We start from the raw sequence: 22,619 nt of genomic DNA, 5'->3' as shown, positions 1-22,619 counted from the left end.
ACTTTGCATTATACTTTACATACTAGAAGTATGTCTGTAATTTGATTTTCAGTAGTGGCAATGTTAATTTTAGATGTGTAATGTGTTTGTAATTAGTAAGAAAATCTTTTAAAATATATTTAATTACTCTTCAGTTTATTGATATCTAAAAACCCAATCTAACATGTTGAAATGAATTGGCAAAAAAGCATTTTTACTCATTTTAATTCAGTTGTTGATATCATGAATTGAAATTTTAACCAGTAATAATGTAATTATTTATATAAACAAATTACTGTTTTTACTAGTAAGAACAAAATAATAATTTCTATGAAATGTAAAAATTGAAAGATCTTGTATGTTTTTGTTGTAAGTATGGTTTTTGTTGTAATGTTGTAAGAAATATTTGTGTTTATTGTATGATGTATTAACTCAATGTAGTAACAAAGCATAATGTAATAACTGCACATGTAATAAGTATTACATTAATGATGTAATAAAATATCCATAATGTAATTTCTCAAAACTTGAAAATCTTGAGCTCATAATGTAATGGGTTATTGTTTGAGAAATTTGTTACATTATGAACACACTGTAGCAACTTCTACATTATGTGCTGCTATATCATTATGAACTGTGATTACATTATAAGTGAAACAATGTTTACAATATAATTTTCTCTCAACAAAGTTTTTTTTTTATATATAGGTTATTACATTAAAAGAAATTTAGGCTTATGTGGCTACATTGTGAACAAACATTTTAATAATAATTGAACTAATTTTGTGATTATGACCTACTTCATCATTTTGAGTCACTTTGACCCAGAAACACATTTCAAGTTTTATTATCTTGACTTTGACTCCAACATATAAAGACAAACACATCCAAATGAATACCAGCAGCAGTTCTTAGAGTTAAGGTGTAGACTCCCACTTCCTGGACGGATCAAAAACAGATAACAGCGTATCAGCAACAGCAGTGATTGGAGATCAGCACTATGGCATTCAAATCCCAGGCCAAAGCTCCATCTTTACAGCTGAGACTCGAGCGCTGCTCCTAGCTCTGGAAAATATAGAGAAGGGTCAAGAACAGAATTTCTTAATTGCCACAGACTCCAAGTCTTGCCTCCAAGCGCTCGAATCCGTAAAGACTGATCACCCCATAATTGTAAAAATTTTAACCAAAGTAGCTCTATTACAGAAAAAAACTTCGATATCCTCTTCTGCTGGGTCCTGGGACATATTGGTCTGGCTGGCAATAAGAGGGCAGACACGGCCACTAAGGAGGCCCTCAACCTGGAAATCTCTGAATGTCAAATCCCTCCCTCTGACCTTAGATCATTAATAAGAACATACACGATCAAGCCAAGTCATTTTTATTTGTATAGCGCTTTTCACAACTCACACAGTTTCAAAGCAGCTTTACAGAAAATCATGCATTAACAAAAAGTGAAACTGTAATATCTATAAAGTCTTAGAGTGATCATTGTGTAGTCTGATGACACCTTCCGGTCTGAGTGAACGCTGGCATGTCTGATTGTCGCTGATCCCCATTTTCTTTGATGTTAATTTTAGGGAGATTTAATGCTTTCCGTTTGAAGTGACTTCTTGTGAAGTTTTATGGACTTTTGCTTTTTATGCCTTTTTTTTATGGACTATTGACTTTTCATCAGTCTGAGATCTATGCAATGCCCCCACTGTATTACCACGCTCTGATTTGACCGGCCTACCTGAGTGTGCTGGGCTGCGAGGAAATTAAATGTTACTTGTGTAGATGGGCTATCAATGATGTTTTGTCTTCTACAGATCACTCTAGCTTGCTGGAGCTTTACCGCTAATTTTCATTAGTCCAAGCAGGGAACTTGGTGCTTATTCACCGACCCATGTTTTTGTTTTCCCAGCATGGTGCTTTATTACTCTCCGTGGATTTACAGCGACTGAACTCCTCATTCCATCTTCCCGTTGGAGTCTACAATCATTGTGCTACCCTGGGAATCACATGTTGGCCCCAGTATGTCCACCAGGGATCTCGCCATGATCTCTACTCGAGGATGCCGGCCGCCTTGACCAACAATTACCACATTCCGGTTATCTGGTCTACACATCGCCATTTCCCCACTGGTTCAAGTGATGAGAATCGATTTAAAAAATCTCAGTTTGCTGAATCTCTCAGCTCTCCTAAGAGTACAAACTCATGTTACAGTCAAGATGGCCTTAGTGAATGCAAGGTCAATATCTAATAAATATTTTATTCTAAATGACTATGTCTCATTCACTGGACTTTTTATTTGTGACTGAGACATGGCTTAACCCAGGGGATTTAACGTTTCTCGGCGATCCCCCCCAGATTGTGCCTTTTCAGAAACTGTTTTAAATATTGAAACTTGCCTATGGACATGTTTTCAAGCTTTGAGGTCCAGTTATTAAAGGTTGATATCATGGGCCCCGTTCTATGTGCAAGAATCAACAGTCTGTCACCACGAGTCACCAGATCTGTGAGGAAAACTGAGATTAGTATATAGACCTCCTAAATTTAATAAGGACTTTATCCATCAATTCTCGTTTTTCCTCACAGATCAGGTGACTCGTGGTTACAGACTGTTGATTCTTGGGGATTTTAACATTCACCTCTGTCCATCCAAACCTTTGGTAAAATAATTTGTATCACTTATAGAGTCTTTGAATTTTGTACCATCAGTCTATGGGGCATTTAGGTCATACATTAGATCTTGTGCTGTCTCATGGTTTTTATGTTTCAAAGGTTTCTGATTCCACAGAAATTCAGTTGTTTTTGAATCTGTTTACCCATGTCCTTTACCTACCTTTTCTCAGCCTTTACACCATTCCTGTGCTATTCATTCCTCCACCGCCAATTTATTTTCTGATTATCACACTTCACAGACTATGTTTCTAATGATACGGATACTGAACATTTGGTTGAAGCTTTTAATAAATCATGTTCTATTGCTGTTGACAGTGTTGCTCCGCTTAAGCCAAGGAGAGTAAAGGGTGCCTCCAAGCCTTGGCTAAATGATGTCACCCTCGCTCTCAGACAAGAGAGTAGAAAAGCGGAGTGAAAGTGGAAAAGGGACAAGCTTCAGTTCTCATATGATATTCCAAAGGCATGTTTAATTAATTATCGAACATCAATAGGAGGCAAAATCAAATTTCTTTTCTAAATTAATTGCTAATAATGCAAATAGACCCAAAGCTTTAAGACAAATGATTGTTTTAAAACCTATTACTAAAGTCTTTCCTGATGCTTCCACAGAGACCTGTGAATTTTTTTTATATTTTATTCACAAAATAAAAAATATCAATTCTAATATTGTACCTTCTAAGTTGGCATTTCGTCATGGTTACTGGTGTAACCTCCGTTCCCTGATGGAGGGAACAAGACATTGTGTCGATGTAGTGACACTAGGGGTCACTCTTGGGAGCCCGAGACACCTCTGGTCTTTGATAAAAGGCCAATGAAAATTGGCGAGTGGTATTTGCATGCCACTCCCCCGGACATACGGGTATAAAAGGAGCTGGTATGCAACCACTCATTCAGGTTTTATGCTGAGGAGCCGATGTAAGGTCCGGCCATTTCAGCGGGTAGTTCAGCGTTGTGGCAGGAGGGACACAACATCTCGTTCCCTCCATCAGGGAACGGAGGTTACACCAGTAGCCATGACATTCCCTATCTGTCACTCACTCGACGTTGTGTCGATGTAGTGACACTAGGGGTCCCTATACGAAACGCCACAAGGCTGAACTGTGTTACGTGAACTGGTGGTGTGTGGTGGGCAGACTTGCTGTGTGCCTCATAGCCAGTACACCAGGTCGACACGTAATCTCCCCCAACATAGTTATGAGTGTCGAATGGCCCTTTTTGGGGACAAGTCGACTACCCAAAGATAGAGACAGGCTTAACCCAGTCGTGGCCTCTTTTCCCCTTCTCTTTTTCCACTCCCTAAAAAAGAAGGGGGATTATCCGGCTGGGCCGCCAGGTCTAGTCGGGGGGTGTCCCTCCCAAGGGGAAGACACCGCAGAGACCACACCTCGCCCAAAGAGACGGGGGGATATTTAAGTGGAAGAATACGTCACATGGTCTTTCCAACCATGTGGAGAGCCTTCAAGGTAGATCCTGCCCAATGGGGGAGGACTTACTACAAACATGGAGACTAGGGCAGAGGGGCACTGCCCAAGGAAGATGCAGTTTGCCAGCAGGGAAAAAAACTAGCGGAAGAAATATATCGCATGGGGTTAGCTTTAAAGGGAACTGCCACATGCGGAGCACCTACCCCAGAACAGGGCTCTTAGTTAGCGTGTGTACTGGGCCGGCAGTGAGTCTCTCTGAAGACTCGACTGCCACAGGGCTCGGAGGAAGTCAACCAGGGAACAAAGTCTGTGAACACTACTGGGAATTAACGGCACACGTCTTCAGCTCCAAGGGAGGTGGAAGGCACTATGTGCAAGCGATACACCCGGCCAGCTATCCCGGGCTTATCCGCTTGTGTTGCGTGCCACTACCTGGGATGAAACCGGTTCCACCCAGAGGTTGTAAAACCTTGCAAAGGTGTTGGGTATTGCCCAGCCCGCTGCTCTGCAAATGTCTGTTAGAGAGGCACCTCTGGCCAGGGCCCAGAAAGCCGCTACACCTCGGGTAGAATGGGCTCGTAGCCCTACCGGGGGCGGCATGTTTTGGGCGAGATATGCCATAGTTATGGCATCAACGAGCCAGTGGGTGATCCTCTGCTTGGAGACAGCGCTTCCTTTCCGCTGTGCACCAAAGCAGACAAAGAGCTGCTCAGAGACTCTAAAGCTCTGCATGTGATCCAAATAGATGCGTAAAGCGCACCGGACACAGCAACGACAGGGCTGGGTCTGCCTCCTCCTGGGGCAGCACTTGCAGGTTCACCACCTGGTCCCTAAAAGGGGTGGTGGGAACCTTGGGCACATAGCCCGGTCGGGGTCTCAGGATCACGTGAGAGTAACCCGGACTGAACTCCAGGCACGTTTCACTGACAGAGAACGCATGCTTCCCTAAGGACTTACCGTCAACTGTGTCATGGTGTGCTGCTATGGTGGCAACGTACACCTTCAAGGTGGAGGGGGACAGCCTCCCTTCCAACCTCTCCTGCAGGAAGGAAAGCACTGATCCGACTGCGCATCTCTGGGGGTCTTCGTGTCGGGAAGAACACCACTTAGCGAATAGACACCACTTAAAAGCATACAGGTGCCTCGTAGAGGGGGCCCTAGCCTGAGTGATCGTGTCTACCACTGCGGGTGGTAGACCGCTTAGGTCTTCCGCATCCCATCCAGGGACCAGACATGGAGATTCCAGGGACTTGCCCCGTCCCTGAGAAAGAAGGTCTTTCCTCAGGGGAATTCGCCAAGGGGGAGCTGTCGCGAGGAGCGTGAGGTCTGAGAACCATGTCTGAGTGGGCCAGTAGGGTGCTACCAGGATGACCTGCTCCTCGTCCTCCCTGACCTTGCACAGGGTCTGTGCAAGCAGGCTCACTGGGGGAAACTAAGCATATTTGCATAGGCCAGGGGGCCAGCTGTGTGCCAGCGTGTCTATGCCGAGGGGAGCCTCAGTGAGGGCGTACCAGAGTGGGTAGTGGGAGGATTCTTGGGAGGCGAACAGGTCTACCTGTGCCCGTCCGAATTGACTCCAAATCAGCTGGACCACCTGAGGGTGGAGTCTCCACTCTCCCCTGAGGGAAACCTGCCGTGACAGCGCGTCCGCTGTAGTGTTGAGGTTGCCCGGGATGTGAGTGGCTCGCAGCGACTTGAAGTGCTGCTGACTCTGGAGGAGGAGACGGCGGGCAAGTTGTGACATACAGCGAGAGCGCAGACTGCCTTGGCGGTTGACATATGCTACCGCTACCGTGCTGTCCGTCCGAACTAACACGTGCTTGCCCTTGATCAACGGCCGGAACCTCCGTAGGGTGAGCAGAATTGCCAATAACTCGAGGCAGTTGATGTGCCAATGCAGTTGCGGGCCCGTCCAGAGGCCGGTGGCTGCGTGCCCATTGCAAACAGCACCCCAGCCCATTTTGGAGGCGTCTGTCGTGACCATGACGTGCCTGGAGACCAGTTCTAGAGGAACGCCTGCTCGTAGAAAGAGAGGTCGGTCCAAGGGCTGAAAAGACGGTGACAGACCAATGTAATGGCCACGCGGTGTGTCCCGTGGTGCCATTCCCGTCTCGGGACTCGAGTCTGGAGCCAGTGCTGAAGCGGCCTCATACGCATCAACCCGAGCGGGGTGGCCACCGCCGAGGATGCCATATGCCCCAGGAGCCTCTGAAAAAGTTTCAGTGGAACCGCTGTTCCCTGTTTGAACGCCTTCAAACAGGCCAGCACCGACTGGTCACGCTCGTTCGTAAGGCGCGCCGTCAAGGAGACTGAGTCCAACTCCAAACCGAGAAAAGAGATGCTCTGAACCGGGAGGAGCTTGTTCTTTTCCCAGTTGACCCTCGAGAGTGAGCTACGATTAGCCAGTCATCGAGATAGTTGAGAATGTGAATGCCCACCTCCCTTAACGGGGCAAGGGCAGCATCTAAGATCTTCGTAAAGACGCGAGGAGACAGGGACTGGCCGAAAGGGAGGACTTTGTACTGATACGCCTGACCCTCGAACGTGAACCGCAGGAAGGGTCTGTGTCGAGGAAGGATCGAGACATGAAAGTACGCATCCTTCAGGTCTACCGCCGCGAACCAATCTTGATGCCGGATGCTCGCCAGAATGCGTCTTTGTGTCAGCATCTTGAACGGGAGTTTGTGTAAAGCCCAGTTCAGTATTCACAGGTCCAAGATTGGCCGCAACCCACCGCCTTTTTTCGGTACGATGAGGTAGGGGCTGTAAAACCCTTTCTTCATCTCGGCTGGAGGGACAGGTTATATTGTGTCCTTCCGTAGGAGGGTAGCGATCTCCACACGCAGGGTGGTGGTGTTTTCGCCCTTGACCAAGGTGAAGTGAATACTGCTGAACCTGGGCGGGCGCCTGGCGAGCTGAATCGCGTAGCCGAGTTGGACAGTCCGGATCAGCCACCGCAATGGATTGGAAAGCGCAAGCCACGTGTCCAAATTCCACGTGAGGGGGACCAAGGGGACAACGTCGTCGGACGTACCGGCAGGTGGGGCCTCGCGGCGGGGCAGATCGCAAGGTGCCACAGCACGTAGTGGCCGTGCTGAGTCTAGGGACATCGAAGCACTTACCTGGCTCCTTGTGACCAACCCCGGAACAGCCTGGGACGGGGAGGAAGAGGCCTGTCCTCGTAACCCGTGGAGGCTGCCACATCGGGGGCAGCTGTGTGCCACAGCTGGGCGCTCAGGGGCGGAAAGGACACCGCTGGAGCGCCAATCCTGCAAGAAAAAGCCTGTGGACAATAGTCGTGGTGACGACCGTACGCACCGGGTATGTGACCCAGGGTGGAAGGAAGCTGCTCTTTTGGTGAACTGTTGGGTACCGCAGCCACTTGGACGTGCGGCGAAATCAAACAAAAAGGCAACAAAAGATTTTCCACCCGGCCCTCCACCGGGGGATGGAGTGGTCTTCCTACCAGCTCCACGTGAGTGGGTTCCCTCGTCCCTGGGTTGCCCGTCTCAGGGGCGCTTCGAGGACCTCCGTGGGTTCTTCGGCGCCAGCTGTGAGATGGGTGGTGTCGGCTTTCTGTTGTGGGCTCCATGCCAGGGCCGGGCCAAAGGGGCAGGCTGCGATGGAGCCGGTGCAGTCACCGCAGGGGGTGATGCCGGATTGCCTCCGTCTGCTGCTTCACCATCGAGAACTGCTGGGCAAAGTCCTTGACGGTGTCGCCGAATAGGCCCACCTGGGAAATGGGGGCAGCAAGGAACCGTGTCTTGTCAGCCTCGTCCATCTCGACCAGGTTGAGCCAAAGGTGGCGCTCCTGGACCACTAGTGTGGCCATCGTCCACCCAAGAGACCGCGCCGTGACCTTCGTCACCCGGAGGGCGAGGTCGGTCACCGAGTGCAGTTCCTGCATCAAATCTTTTCTTACGAAAGCAAGCCACGACCACAACATTGCCATGGTCATGTTCTCGCAGTGAGAACATGAACCATTCACAAACGCTGCTTCCGTGTGGGTCACGCCCAGACATGAAAGACAGCGATCATGACCATCCGAAGTTGAGAGATAACGACCGCAACTAGGAATAACACACAATCGGAAAGGCATCTTTAAAAAGACACGTCTTTAGAAAGACGATCCGTGTGTGCGCTCTTTTAGAGAAATATATATTCTTTTAGAGGGGAAAAATGCTCTTTCAGAAAATGCCCAGGGGCGTTCTCTGCAGTGCACCGGTGCAGAGGAGGGAGAAGCCGCTGAAATGCGCCGTCAGATCCAGCAGAGGTGAATGAACAGTGATATTCAGCTCAATGAGCATGACCGTTCGGCTCCGAAGAGAAAATCTGAATGAGTGGTTGCATACCAGCTCCTTTTATACCTGTATGTCCAGGGGAGTGGCATGCAAATACCACTCACCAATTTTCATTGGCTTTTATCAAAGACCAGAGGTGGCTCAGGCTCCCAAGAGTGACCCCTAGTGTCACTACATCAACACAACGTCGAGTGAGTGAGTGACAGATAGGGAACCACAGTTATCTCCACCTGCCAGCTGTCACTTTCAACCAGTTTCCCCATCCCAGCTAACTGATGTAATTTCAACTATGAAATGTTCAGGTTGCAAGTTTGATGTTCTTCCAGCACGTCTTTTCAAAGATGTTTTTAAGACAGTTAGTCCAAGCGTGACAACTATAATTAATAGCTCCCTAGCTAATGGACTAGTTCAAGCTAATTTTAAACATGCAGTTGTGCAACCTTTGTTTAAAAAAGCCCATCTTGATTCAGCAATACAAAGTAATTACAGGCCAATTTCTAAATTGCCCTTTATTTCCAAGCTTTTGGAAAAGTTGTTTATTCACAGCTTCACTCTTACCTGAACACTTAACATTTTAGACACGTTTCAGTCCGGTTTCAGATCCTTACACAGTACTGAGTCTGCTTTTTTGATCTTCCAATCAATTATTTTTGTCTGTCCCCCGTTGTCAATGTAAATCCAGCCTTTTCTGTGGCCGGACCCAAACTTTGGAATACTCTCCCCTATCATGTGAGGTCTGCTTCATCGTTAGCTATTTATAAATCTTCCCTTAAATCATATTTTTATTCTTTTAGCTTTTGAAAATTTTTATATGATGGATGTTTATTGATTGTGATTCTTATGTATATGCTGTTTTCTTGTTTTTATTCTTGATATTTTTCCTCTATTATAGTTTCATTTTCTCTATTGTATAGCACTTTGGAACAACTTATGTTGTTTAAATGTGCTTTATAAATAAATGTTGATTGATTAATTTGATTAAATATGATTGTAAATTGTGTACAAATATTTAATAATTGTATTTACCCCTGTGAGCAAGCTTAAGGCGACTGTGGCAAGGAACACAAATCTCCATAAGATGTTGGTTAATGGAGAAAAATAACCTTGGGGGAAACCAAGCTCACTGTGGGGGCCAGTTCCCCTCTGACTAACCAGCATGAATATAATGCCAATATTAGTTATTTATGTGCAGTGCAGGTCATGGTTTAAGATTAGTAAATTAAGTGCTGAGGTCCAGTGGATTAACTGCAGAGGTTCACATAGATGCATTGTCCTTGTAGTTGGCTGATGAAATGATAGTCTATGTATTCCATTTCAAGAGTGTAGTCCATCAATAGACAAAGATGATGCAGGTAGAGATCAATGAGTTGCATCGCATTTCAACCTGGGGTCCATCCTAAATCCAAGGTTCAGGCAGTGGCATATGAAGTATCCAATGTCTTAGAGTTGGAGTTGGCATCAGTTCATCCTCTGAAGTCCATCGTAAAAGACTGAAGTGAATGTCTGGATAGCACAGACTGCATTTATTCGTCATCACTCAGAGACACATACCAGTGAAGTCTGACACCAAGCAGGAACAGAGCTGGATCAGGCCGGCTCTAGTAACCTCAGGATATGAATCATGGAAGCAAATAGAATAATATTAGCGTAGATGTCATTCAATTTTGTGCAGAGTTATATAGATCATGATATATGTTTCTGGTTCCGGCAGACCTAACTAAAGCAGCCTAATTGTGAGTTGATGGATAAATTAGGTGTATGCTTAGCTAAACATTTGAGTCTTTAGTCTAGACTATAGTGTCTGCATCCCAAACAGTGTTAGGTAGACTATTCCATAGTTTTGGAGCCAAATAGGAAAAGGATCTACCTCCTTTTGTGGATTTTGACATTCTAGAAACTATTAACAAGCCAGATTTTTGTGATCTTAATGAACGTGATGGAATATAGCATGTCAGAAGGTCACTTAAGTACTGTGGAGTTAGCCCATTCAAAGCTTTGTATGTACTTCACAGAATTTTAAAATGAATACAAAATTTAACAGGTAGCCAATGTAACGACGATAAAATGGGGCTAATATGATTATATTTCTTGTTCTAGTCCGCACTCTGGCAGCTGCATTTTGAACCAATTGAAGTTTATTTATTGAATTTGCTGGACATCCTCCCGGTAATGCATTACAATATTCTAGTCTTGAGGTCATGAATGCATGAATTAGTTTTTCGGCATCAGCAACAGAGAGCATGTGTCATAACAGCAATATTTCTAAGGTGGAAGAATGCTGTTCTACAAATATTGGAAATTTGATTTTCAAAGGACAGATTGGTATCAAATATAACACCCAAGTTCTTTGCTGTAGAAGACAACGTAACAGTACATCCATTGAGTCAAATTATATTTTAGCGGCTTATTTTTATTTATTTTTTTAGAGGTTTTTGGTCCAATAATTAGTACCTCTGTTTTGTCGGAATTGAGTAGAAGGAAATGTCTGTCCATGCGATCTTTGATTTCATTGATACAGAATTGTGAATTTTTGTTGGGTTTAGAAGAAATATAAATTGGGTATTGTTGGCATAACAGTGGAAATTTATTCCATGATTCCTGATAATATCTCTCAGAGGAAGCATGTATAAGGAGAAAAGTAGAGGCCCGAAAACTGATCACTGTGGCACTCCATACTTTTGTTTTGATTTGACAATTCCTCGTTAACACATACAAAATGGTAGCGGTCTAATAAATAGGACCTAAACCATGCTGATGCAAGTCCACTAATTCCAACATAATTCTCCAGCCTATTCAAGAGAATGTCGTGATCTATCATGTCAAAGGCAGCACTAAGATCTAAAAGCACTAGATTGAAGTTGCTCATGAGGAAATTGTTGAAACAGCGACACTGTTTTCTGAGGTGTTGTGACAGATGATTGCATAGTTCCAGTTTTATTTCTGATTTAAATTGTATTAGTAAAGAAATTCATGAAGTCATTACTGTTGTGCTGCGATGGAATATCTGGTTCAGTTGATGCTTTATTCCTAACCAATTTAGTCACAGTACTGAATAAACACCTAGGACTGTTGTGGTTATTTTCTATGAGTTTGTTAAAATATGCTGACCTGGCAGCTTTTAGTGCCTGTCTGTAGCTACAGACACTATCCTTCCATGCACCGGGAAATACCTAATTTTGTATTCTTCCACTTGCGCTCCATTTTCCAAGCTGCTCTCTTGAGATCATGAGTGTGATCATTGCTTTTTTCTTGAATTTTCTTTAATCGAAGGGGGCCGAAACTATCAAGAGTGTTAGAGAAGACTGTATTTATATTGTCTGTTTTACATCAAGTTCTTCTAGACTTTTTGGCTTACTGAGTATGAGAGTTCTGGAAGATTATTAGTGAAGCTATCTTTAGTGGTCAAAAGAATAGTTCTACCTGAAAGATAGCATGGTGTTGATTGAGTGACATTAGCTGATCACAGCAAACAAGAGACAAGGTAATGATCTGAGATGTCATTGCTCTATGGTAGAATTTCTATAGTATCAACATCAACTCCATATGACAATTAAATCTAGTGTATGATTATGGTGATGAGTTGGTCCCGTCACTCCAAGAGAGTTGAGAATATTGATAAATGCTAATCCCAATGTGTAATTTTCATTATCTATGTGAATGATGAAGTCACCAACAATTAAAGCTCTATCTACATTAACTAATAGATCTGGTAGAATATTTGCAAATTCAATGAAATCTGAGTACGGCCTGTGAGATCTGTATACTGTATCAAGGGCAAAAGCTGACAGTGATTTTTTTTTATTTATATCTGACAGTGTCACATTATGTATTTGGTTCAAAAGACAAACTTATATCCTGTCCTCCTGAGTAACACCAAAAACATCACTGTAAATTGTAGCAACAACACCTCAACCCTTCAGATGAGGCTCATGTTTATAACTATAACTTGAGGGAGTAGATTCATTTAAACTAAAATTTTCATCTGGTTTAAGCCAGATTTTAGTCAAACAGAGCGCATCCAAACTATGATCTGTAATCATTTCATTTACAATTAGTGCTTTGGTAGAAAGAGGTCTAATGTTTAGTAGCCCTACCTTTTATATGATATTTATCAAGTTTAACCTTAATAAAAAATGTTCTAAATTATTTAGTGAGGGGTTTGTGTTTGGTAGTTCGGGGAACAGACATGGTCTCTATATGATATCTCTGTGATACAGTCTCTATGTGTTGTAGTTTATGTGAACTGTGTGACGTCTCAAGGCAGTTAGCTGACATTCGGATTAACCAGTTTGTCTGCTTCCTGACCTGGGCCCTAATTAGTCAAATACTATCACTATTAAGACTATGATCCAAATTACTAGAGAGGAGAGCAGAACCTTCCCTGGAGGGATGGAGTCCGTCTCTCTTTAGTAGGTCAGTTCTACCCCAAAAACTTCTCCGGACACCACTCAGACATCCAGCCGTTCAGTGACACTAATCTACTATAAACCTCATCACCACGATGAGCAGGGAGGGGGCCAAAGCATGTTACAGTGTCTGACATTGTTTTTGCACATTCACACACGTCTTTAACATTATCTTTAGTGATCTCCGACTGGCGAAGCCGGACCTCGTTAGTGACGACATGAATAACAATTTTAGAAAATCTACGTTTAGCATTAGCCAGCACTTGTAAATTTGATCTGATGTTAGATGCTCGAGCCCTGGAAATACATTTAACAATGGTGGCTGGAGTCTCTATTTCCACGTTCCTTACAATAGAATCACCAATTATTAAGGCTCTTTCAACATGATTCTCAGTGGGTGCATCACTGAGTAGGGAGAATCGATTGGAACAGGAGAGTGGTTTCACTTTGCTGAGCGAGTATGCCGTCGGGACATCACCCAAACGCCCTGGTGTGGGGGCTCCACAGCCGGAACCAAAGTGTGTTGCTCGCTGTACTACCTGCATCCGAAACAGTATCTACCGGCTTCTGTTTCTCACTGAACTCCACTAGTGTTCGGATGCATGTGTCTAACTCATTAACCTTCTCTATCAGCCTGACTAATTCCTTACATTTATCACATGTGAATCCCTCACTGCTGACAGAAGAAGCTTTAGTAAATATGTGACAAGCAGTGCAGGAAGAAATAACATGAGCAGATGCCATAACTTACTGCAATTGTTTGTTGTTGTTGTTATGGTTCTTGAGTGGCAAGGGTTTGAGATCGATGTGGTTCCTGATCAGCAGATGTTTGAGATTGATTCAATAAACCATGTAAAACACAATGGAGAAAACGAATGCACGCAGTCGAGACGCGAGATGTAGACAAGCGGGAAAAGAAAAAAGAGAGAAAACGGGTGCACGCGGTAAAATACATGCAGTAGAAAAGCAGAAAAAACCCGAAGCACGTGGTAAAATGGCAAAAGATAAAACGATGAACTACTAAGAATAAACAATGCTAAGCAGGATAGAAAGCTACAAACACACATGCAGCATGCCGGTAAACTCCGATAACCGCTCTGTACAATTGTGGTGAGAAGAATAGCATCTCAGAAGGCTATTCTGAGATGCTGGTTGGTACATGAAACAACTCACAAATTACAAGACTCCTACCCCCAACCCTGTGGTGGACCAACAACTGGCTGACGACCTGAATGTGTTCTACTGTAGATTTGAAAGGCCCAATATCACAACCCACACCCACTCTGACCTTCACTTCACACAAACACCAACACCTCCTGCAACCCCCCTCCTCCCCCCTCCTGTTACTCAACCTGCACTTAAGATCTGTGAAGATGATGTGAGCCGGGTCTTTTCAGAAACAAAAAACGAGGAAAGCTTCAGGCCCAGATGGCATCTCACCAGCGTGTCTTTAGTCCTGTGCTAACCAGCTGGCCACCATCTTCACACAGATCTTCAATAGATCACTGGAGCAGTGTGAAGTCCCATGCTGCTTCAATCACTCAATTATTATTCCTGTCCCAAAGAAACCAAAATCACAGGACTTAATGACTACAGACCTGTCGCCCTGACATCTGTGGTCATGAAATCATTTGAGAGACTGGTGTTGGCCCACCTGAAGAACATCACTGGAACATCACCTTTCTAGATCCCCTTCAATTTGCTTATTGAGCAAACAGGTCTGTGGATGATGCAGTCAACATGGGATTGCATCATATCTTGCAACATCTGGACAGACCAGGGGCATATAAAAGGATCCTTTTTGTGGACTTCAGTTCAGCTTTCAACACCATCATCCCAGATATACTCCAGAATAAATTACACCAACTCTCTGTTCCCATGTCTATCTGTCAGTGGATTACCAGCTTTCTGATGGACAGGCAGCAGCTTGTGAGACAGGGGAAATTCACTTCCAGCACATGTACAATCAGCACTGGTTCCCCCCAGGGATGTGTGCTCTCCCCACTACTCTTCTCCCTCTACACCAACGACTGCATCACCAAGGACCCCTCTGTCAAGCTCCTGAAGTTTGCAGATGACACCACTGTCATCGGCCTCATCCGAGATGACGATGAGTCTGCATACAGAAGGGAGGTTGAACAGCTGGCTGTCTGGTGCAGTCAAAACAACCTTGAGCTGAACACGCTCAAAACGGTGGAGATGATCGTGGACTTTAGGAGGAACACCCCAACACTGACCCCCCTCACCATTCTAAACAGCACTGTGGCAGCAATGGAGTCATTCAGGTTCCTGGGCACTACCATCTCACAGGACCTGAAGTGGGAGACACACATTGACTCCATTGTGAAAAAGGCCCAGCAGAGGTTGTACTTCCTTTGCCAGCTGAGGAAGTTCAACCTGCCACAGGTGCTGCTGATACAGTTCTACTCAGCAGTCATTGAGTCTGTCCTCTGCACTTCAATAACTGTCTGGTTTGGTTCAGCTACGAAATCAGACATCAGAAGACTACAAAGGACAGTTTGGACTGCTGAGAGGATTATTGGTTGCTCCCTGCCCCCCCTTCAAGAACTATACACTTCCAGAATGAAGAAAAAGGCTGGAAAAATCACTCTGGACCCCTCTCACCCTGCTCATTAGCTTTTACTGGGCCAGTGGGGGGCACTCCCTGCTGAAAACAAAAAAATATAGTAATTACATAAAATGACACCCATTTTGTTCAGATCAAGCAAGCAGTTATTAATTTAAAGGACCCCACTCACCCAATACACTTTTTTGAACTGTTGCCTTTTGGCCGATGCTTCAGAGCTCTGAGCACCAGAAGTGTCAGGCACAGGATCAGTTTTTTCCCTCAGGCTATCCATCTCATGAACAGTTAAATTGCCCCATTGAGCAATAACTATGTGCAATACACAGTTTAATCTTTTTTATATTTATCTAACATATCCAGCCTATTTTGCCATTTCATTCCTCTGAAGAAAAAAAAAACAAAAAAACATTTGCAATGTATATAACATTGAATTTGCACTGTACATAACAGATAACAGATTTGTATTAAATTTGCACTACATATGTGTATGTGTGTATGTATGTATGTGTGTCTGTGTGTGTATGTACGTATGTGTATAATTATTTTTTATTATTATCTATGTCTTGCTGCTGTTTTTGTACTGTTTTTGTATTGTCGTACACTGGAAGCTGTCACCAAGACAAATTCCTTGTATGTGTAAGCATACTTGGCAATAAAGCTGATTCTGATTCTGATTTATCAGTATGTTTACCTTTTCATTGTCAAATTGAAAATTATCTAATATCCTCTTTTAACTGAAGACTACAAGTGTCTTTAGCTTATGTGTATATTAGAAGTAATGTACAGTAATAATAATAATAATAACATCAACAACATCTGTAATAATAATAATAATAATAATAATAAATGCATGAATATTTAAATCTGGTGCATTTCGTGGGTAGTTTAAGACTAGATTTAGATTTTTAAAATCTAACTCTAAAGGAATACCAATGTTCTTTATGTCTTAAAAAATACTATTGTTCTGTTTTGGAAATTATTACAATATGACAAAATTATTACATTTTAATTTAAATGTTTTTGAGTTCATAATGTAATTTCTTAATGTAAAAACCGTTATTACATTATGAACATTTTATTACATTAAAAATGTAATGCTTTATGCATGTATTACATTGAGTTGCTACATATGACATGATTTATTATACTACTGTGATCTTGCCATGAAAATATACATTTATGCTGATATGGCATTAAAAGGAAAAATAATTAAATACTAGTAAGAAGTAAAAGCTTACAGTATGTGCATTTTTTAATTGGCAAGAAACTACCAGTAGTAAGAAATTAATGGCATGAATTAATGAGTGAATGACAAATCACTGTTTAATTCTACTAGTTAAATTAAAATTACAGATATAAAAAACTATTTTATTACTAGTTTAAATATCATTTTGGATATCAAGAATGGGTATTGCCCCTAGTAATGTAATTTTTGATATCAAGAGTTAAATGCTTTTACTAGAGCAAATGTAAACTAGATAGTAAAGTTTGAAGACAAACTTTATGTTGGCTTGACAAAGCCTTGTCTGAAAGTTTAAAATAGTTTGAAGAGTTGGAAGTTTGAAGGTCTTACAGTCAGACAGACAGAAGGAACATCATACAGATAGACAGCCAGCTGCAAAAATTCCTATGCAACCCTACCCCTTGCTTGTTTTTCTGAATGGCAAATTGGTTGCTAGTCTAACCCCATTTGGTTGCTAGGCAGTTACCAAGGTGATACTGAAAAGGCTCCTTGCTACCCTGAGTCAAATGAATGAAACCAGAAATCTCTATGATGTTCTGGTGCAGAGATATGTGATTGGTTACTTGGTTGCTAGGGTAACCCCATATGGTTGCTAGGAAGTTACCAGGGTGATACATAACATGGCTCCTTGCCATCCTGAGTGAAATAACTCAACCTGGAAGTCTCTACGATGTTCTGGTGGAGAGATATGTGATTTGTTACTTGGTTGCTAGGGTAACCCCATCTGGTTGCTAAGCAATTAACAGGGTGATACTTATCAAGGCTTGTTGCCATCCTGAGTGAAATAAGTCAACCCCGAAGACTCTAGGATATTCTGGTGCAGAGTTATGTGTTTTGTTACTTGGTTGCTAAGGTAACCCCATCTGGTTGCTGTGCAGTTACCAGGTTGATACTCATCAAGCATCCTTTCCATCCTGCATGAAATAAGTCAACCCGGAAGTCTCTACGATGTTCTGGTGCAGAGATATGTGATTTATTACTTGGTTGCTAGGATAAGCCCATATGGTTGCTAGGCAGTTGCCAGTGTGATACCAAGAAGGTTGCTTGCTGTTCTGAGTCATACAAGCCAACAATGAAGTCTCTACGACATTCTGATTCTGAGATACCATCTATGCGATTTTAAATGGAAGTCAATGGGGTTTGGTGCTAGGGTGCTCTAAATGGTTGCTAGGGTGTGGCTAAGTAGTTTCCATGATGATACTTGAAGACGGATTGCTCACCCAAATCAAACAAGCCAACTCTCATGTCTGTAGGACATTCTGATCAGGAGATATCCATCTAAGCCATTTTGAACGGCAATCAATGGATTTTGGTTGCTAGGGTGCACTAAATGGTTGCTAGGTTGTATGCAGTTGCTAGGATGTTAAAGTGATGGAGTGAAAGAAAGAATGAAAAGAGTGGAGTGATGGAAAAATAGAAAAGAGAGTGATGGAGTGATAGGTAGAAAGTATGAGTGGTGGAGTGATAGTAAGTAGATTGAATCCTCTAAAGGAGTTATTACAGGGAAAAGTTTTCACACCTTGAATGGGACTCAATTTAAAATCAGTCCTGTTTGGAAGTCTGATACAGGAATACCGGAAGTCCGATCAGTTAGAAAAGAGATAGCAACCCGAGTCAGACCAGTCTGAAAGTCTGTGGCGAGTTTGGTGTTTGTAGCTTGAAAGCTCTAGGATAAGATACTTTTTAAATTTTGGCTCAGAATAATAATAATAATAATAATAATAATAATAAGCTTAAATAGTAGATCAGTATGTTGGCTTTGTCAAGCCAACATAATAAAACTAGATAGTAAAGTTTGAAGACAAACTATGTTGGCTTGACAAAACCTTGTCTGAAAGTTTAAAATAGTTTGAAGAGCCAACCTGGAAGTCTCTGATGTTCTGGTGCAGAGATATGTGATTTGTTACTTGGTTGCTAGGGTAACCCCATCTGGTTGCTAGGCAGTTACCAGGGTGAGACTTATCAAGCCTTCTTGCCATCCTCAGTGAAATGTCAACCCGGAAGTCTCTACGATGTTCTGGTGCAGAGATATGTGATTTGTATCTTGGTTGCTAGGGTAACCCCATCTGGTTGCTAGGTAGTTACCAGGGTGATACTTATCAAGCCTTCTTGCCATCCTCAGTGAAAAAAGTCAACCCGGAAGTCTCTACGATGTTCTGGTGCAGAGATATGTGATTTGTATCTTGGTTGCTAGGGTAACCCCATCTGGTTGCTAGGTAGTTACCAGGGTGAGACTTATCAAGCCTTCTTGCCATCCTCAGTGAAATAAGTCAACCCTGAAGTCTCTACGATTTTCTGGTGCAGAGATATGATATTTATATCTTGGTTGCTAGGTTTACCCCATCTGGTTGCTAAGCAGTTACCAGGGTGATACTATTTGAGGCTCCTTGCCATCCTGATTGAAATAAGTCAACCCGGAAGTCTGTACGATTTTCTGGTGCAGAGAAATTATATTTGTATCTTGGTTGCTAGGTTTACCCCATCTGGTTGCTAAGCAGTTACCAGGGTGATATTATTCAAGGCTCCTTGCCATCCTGAGTGAAATAAATCAACCCGGAAGTTTCTACGATGTTCTGGTGCAGAGATATGTGATTTGTTATGTGTTTGCTAAGGTAACCCCATCTGGTTGCTTCGGCAGTTACCAGGGTGATACTTATCAAGCCTCCTTGCTGTCCTCAGTGAAATAAGTCAACCCAGAAGTCTCTATGATGTTCTGGTGCAAAGATATGTGATTTGTTACTTGGTTGCTAGTGTAACCCCATCTGGTTGCTAGGCAGTTACCAAGGTGATACTTAACATGGCTCCTTGCCATCCTGAGTGAAATAAGTCAACCCGGAAGTCTCTACGAATTTCTGGTGCAGAGATATGTGATTTGTTACTTGGTTGCAAAGGTAACCCCATCTGGTTGCTAAGCAGTTATCAGGGTGATACTATTCAAGGCTCCTTGCCATCCTGAGTGAAATAAGTCAACCCGGAAATCTCTATGATTTTCTGGTGCAGAGATATGTGGTTTGTTACTTGGTTGCTAGGGTAACCCCATCTGGTTGCTGTGCAGTTACCAGGGTAATACTTATCAAGCCTCCTTTCCATTCTGAGTGAAATAAGTCAACCTGGAATTCTCTACGATGTTCTGGTTCAGGGATATGTGATTTGTTACTTGGTTGCTAGGGTAACCCATCTGGTTGCTAAGCAGTTACCAGGGTGATACTCATCAAGGCTCCTTGCCATTCTGAGTGAAATAAATCAACCCAGAAGTCTTTACGATGTTCTGGTGCAGAGATATGTGATTTGTTGCTAGGGTAACCCCATCTGGTTGCTAAGCAGAAACTAGGGTGATACTTGACATGGCTCCTTGCCATCCTGAGTGAAATAAGTCAACCCAGAAGTCTCTGCGATGTTCTGGTGCAGAGATATGTGATTTGTTACTTGGTTGCTAGGGTAAGCCCATGTGGCTGCTAGGCAGTTGTCAGTGTGATACCAAGAAGGCTGCTTGCTGTTCTGAGTCATACAAGCCAACAATGAAGTCTCTATGACATTCTGAACCTGAGATACCCATCTAAGTGATTTGAAAAGGAAGTCAGTGGGGTTGGTTGCTAGGATGCTCTAAATGGTTGCTAGGCTTTGGCAAAGTAGTTTCCATGAAGACTGATTGCTCACCCAATTCAAACAAGCCAACTCTCATGTCTGTAGGACATTCTGATCTGGAGATATCCATCTTAGCCATTTTGAATGGCAGTCAATGGGTTTTGGTTGCTAGGGTGCACTAAATGGTTGCTAGGTTGTATGCAGTTGCTAGGGTGTTAAAGTGATGGAGTGAAAGAAATAATAAAAAGAGTGATGGAAAGATAGAAAAGAGAGTGATGGAGTGATAGATAGAAAGTATGAGTGGTGGAGTGATAATAAGTAGATTGAATCCTCTTAAGGAGATATTACAGGGAAATGTTTTGACACCTTGAATGGGAGTCAATTTAAAATCAGTCCTGTTCGAAAGTCTGATACAGGAATACCGGAAGTCCGATCAGTTAGAAAAGAGATAGCAACCCGAGTCAGACCAATTTGAAGGTCTGTGGCGAGTTTGGTGTTTGTAGCTTGAAAGCTCTAGGAGGAGATACTGTTTAAATTTTGGCTCAGAAGAAGAAGAAGAAGAAGAAGAAGAAGAAGAAGAAGAAGAAGAAGAAGAAGAAGCTTAAATAGTAGATCAGTATGTTGGCTTGAGCTTAAATAGTAGATCAGTATGTTGGCTTTGTCAGGCCAACATAATAATGTTATCATAAATCAGCATTTTCACTAGCAGGAATTGTATTACTGACAGCAAGAATTACAGTATACAGTATGATATCAAGAAATATGTAGAATAGATATCAATTCATATTCTGCACGATTAAATGTCAAAAGTGCTTTTGATAGAAGTGTGCAACCATGTGTACCATCATCAAATGAAATGGCAAAAATTACATTTTCAGTTAAGATTTCTCTTGTCTTCCATTTTTAAGAAAATCTGATAGTCCTGCCCCAAACTCACACTATTGGTTGAGCCAATGTTCAGGGGTAGGGGATCACCTACAAATTACATTTTCAACTTGGATCCAGAAAGTGTTTTCTCAGAGAAAAAAACAAAAACAAAAAAATGTGTATATATATATATATATATATATATATATATATATATATATATATATATATATATATATTTTTTTTTTTTTTTTTTTTTCCACATAACCTGTAAAGACTGACCTAAGTGTCCTGACCTTGTATAAACTATTTTCATAGTTTAATTGTATTTATTTTAATTTTTTTAATCTATCACTAGTATTGCCTTTCCCAGTTTTTCAAGACAAGACTGTTTTTTCAGAAACCAGTTTACCTGTAGAGGAACCTGATAATCTTATTGAAGAGGTACAACCTAACTTTAGTGTGTTTAGTGCAGTTACCTGCTGCACATTTTATTTTATTTTATTTGTATTAAAAAATTACTCTTTTAGGAACCCAGTTTAGATAAAGAAGCATCACCTCCCCAAAGAAGCGATCTGCTAGAATCATCAGGTGAGAATTTTCCATCTAAACCAAAAAATCAGTATCTATGGCACCTTCAACCAATCAGTGATGAGATTGTAGTGGTATTAACTGTGACTGTGTGTGGCACATAGAGCCAGATATGAGTATAAAAATGGACCAACAGGAGCTGTCCAAACACCCGACTCTCAAACCGAGAAGACTGTCCTGTCCAGCTCACTAGAGGATGCTGCAGGTAAATGGTCTGCTTTGAAGACCGAACACAAACACATTCTTTAGAGGTTCACACTGAACACGCGTTCTCACAGACTTTGAAAGTTTTCCAGCCCAAGTGGAGGTGTCTAATTTAATTCTTCTAGTGTTCTACTCCAATTCTACTAGTGTGTGTGTTTTAAATTCTCCCCTATTAACAAAGTTAAAAATGAAGTTTGTGTAAATCTGATGATTACACAATTGTTCGCTGCTGCACACTGCCAGACTCTGCCAGTGACCTGAATGCCAATGAGAAGTGTGTGTGTATGTAGAGCGAGTAACTCAAGCATTGGAGGATGAAGAGTCAGAGGAAGAGTTGGGTTCTAGCGTCAGAACCGCTTTTAACACATTTAAGACTCAACTGGGAGCACACTTTTCTGTGAGTACAAGACAAAAGCAAACTAACGTACTTAGTCGCATAACTTGCACTAAAATTATCAGTAGTATGTTCTGTTTGTTGGGTTATCCCATGTCAAATCAAATTAAATTTTTGATTTGTATACTTTTTCTGAAGAAAGATAAACATTCATGATGAAAGCTAAAATAAATGCCATGGATCAATATTTACAGAGTTAATCAGTTTTTTTTTTTTTTCTAACCTGTGGCTCTAGGAGAACATTTTATTTTGATCCCCTCTACAAAATTATGAACTACTCAATATATTTAAATATAATTGATCCATTGAGCTGGGGACCTCTGGTTGAGTTGACATGGAAGGTGCCTGTTGTTTAAAATGTTTATCCATTTTTC

At 42.3% G+C, this 22,619-nt stretch overlaps 1 pseudogene; it reads left to right on the top strand.

Moving 5' to 3' along the window:
• The window catches only part of LOC127434202 (synaptonemal complex protein 2-like), an 88,465-nt pseudogene that overhangs the window by 43,852 nt on the left and 21,994 nt on the right, over nt 1–22,619 (top strand).

Source organism: Myxocyprinus asiaticus, chromosome 44 (assembly GCF_019703515.2).
Source record: "Myxocyprinus asiaticus isolate MX2 ecotype Aquarium Trade chromosome 44, UBuf_Myxa_2, whole genome shotgun sequence".
NCBI lineage: Eukaryota > Metazoa > Chordata > Actinopteri > Cypriniformes > Catostomidae > Myxocyprinus > Myxocyprinus asiaticus.
Note: the sequence above shows the minus strand (reverse complement) of the source record. Positions and strands in the feature narration are given on the sequence as shown.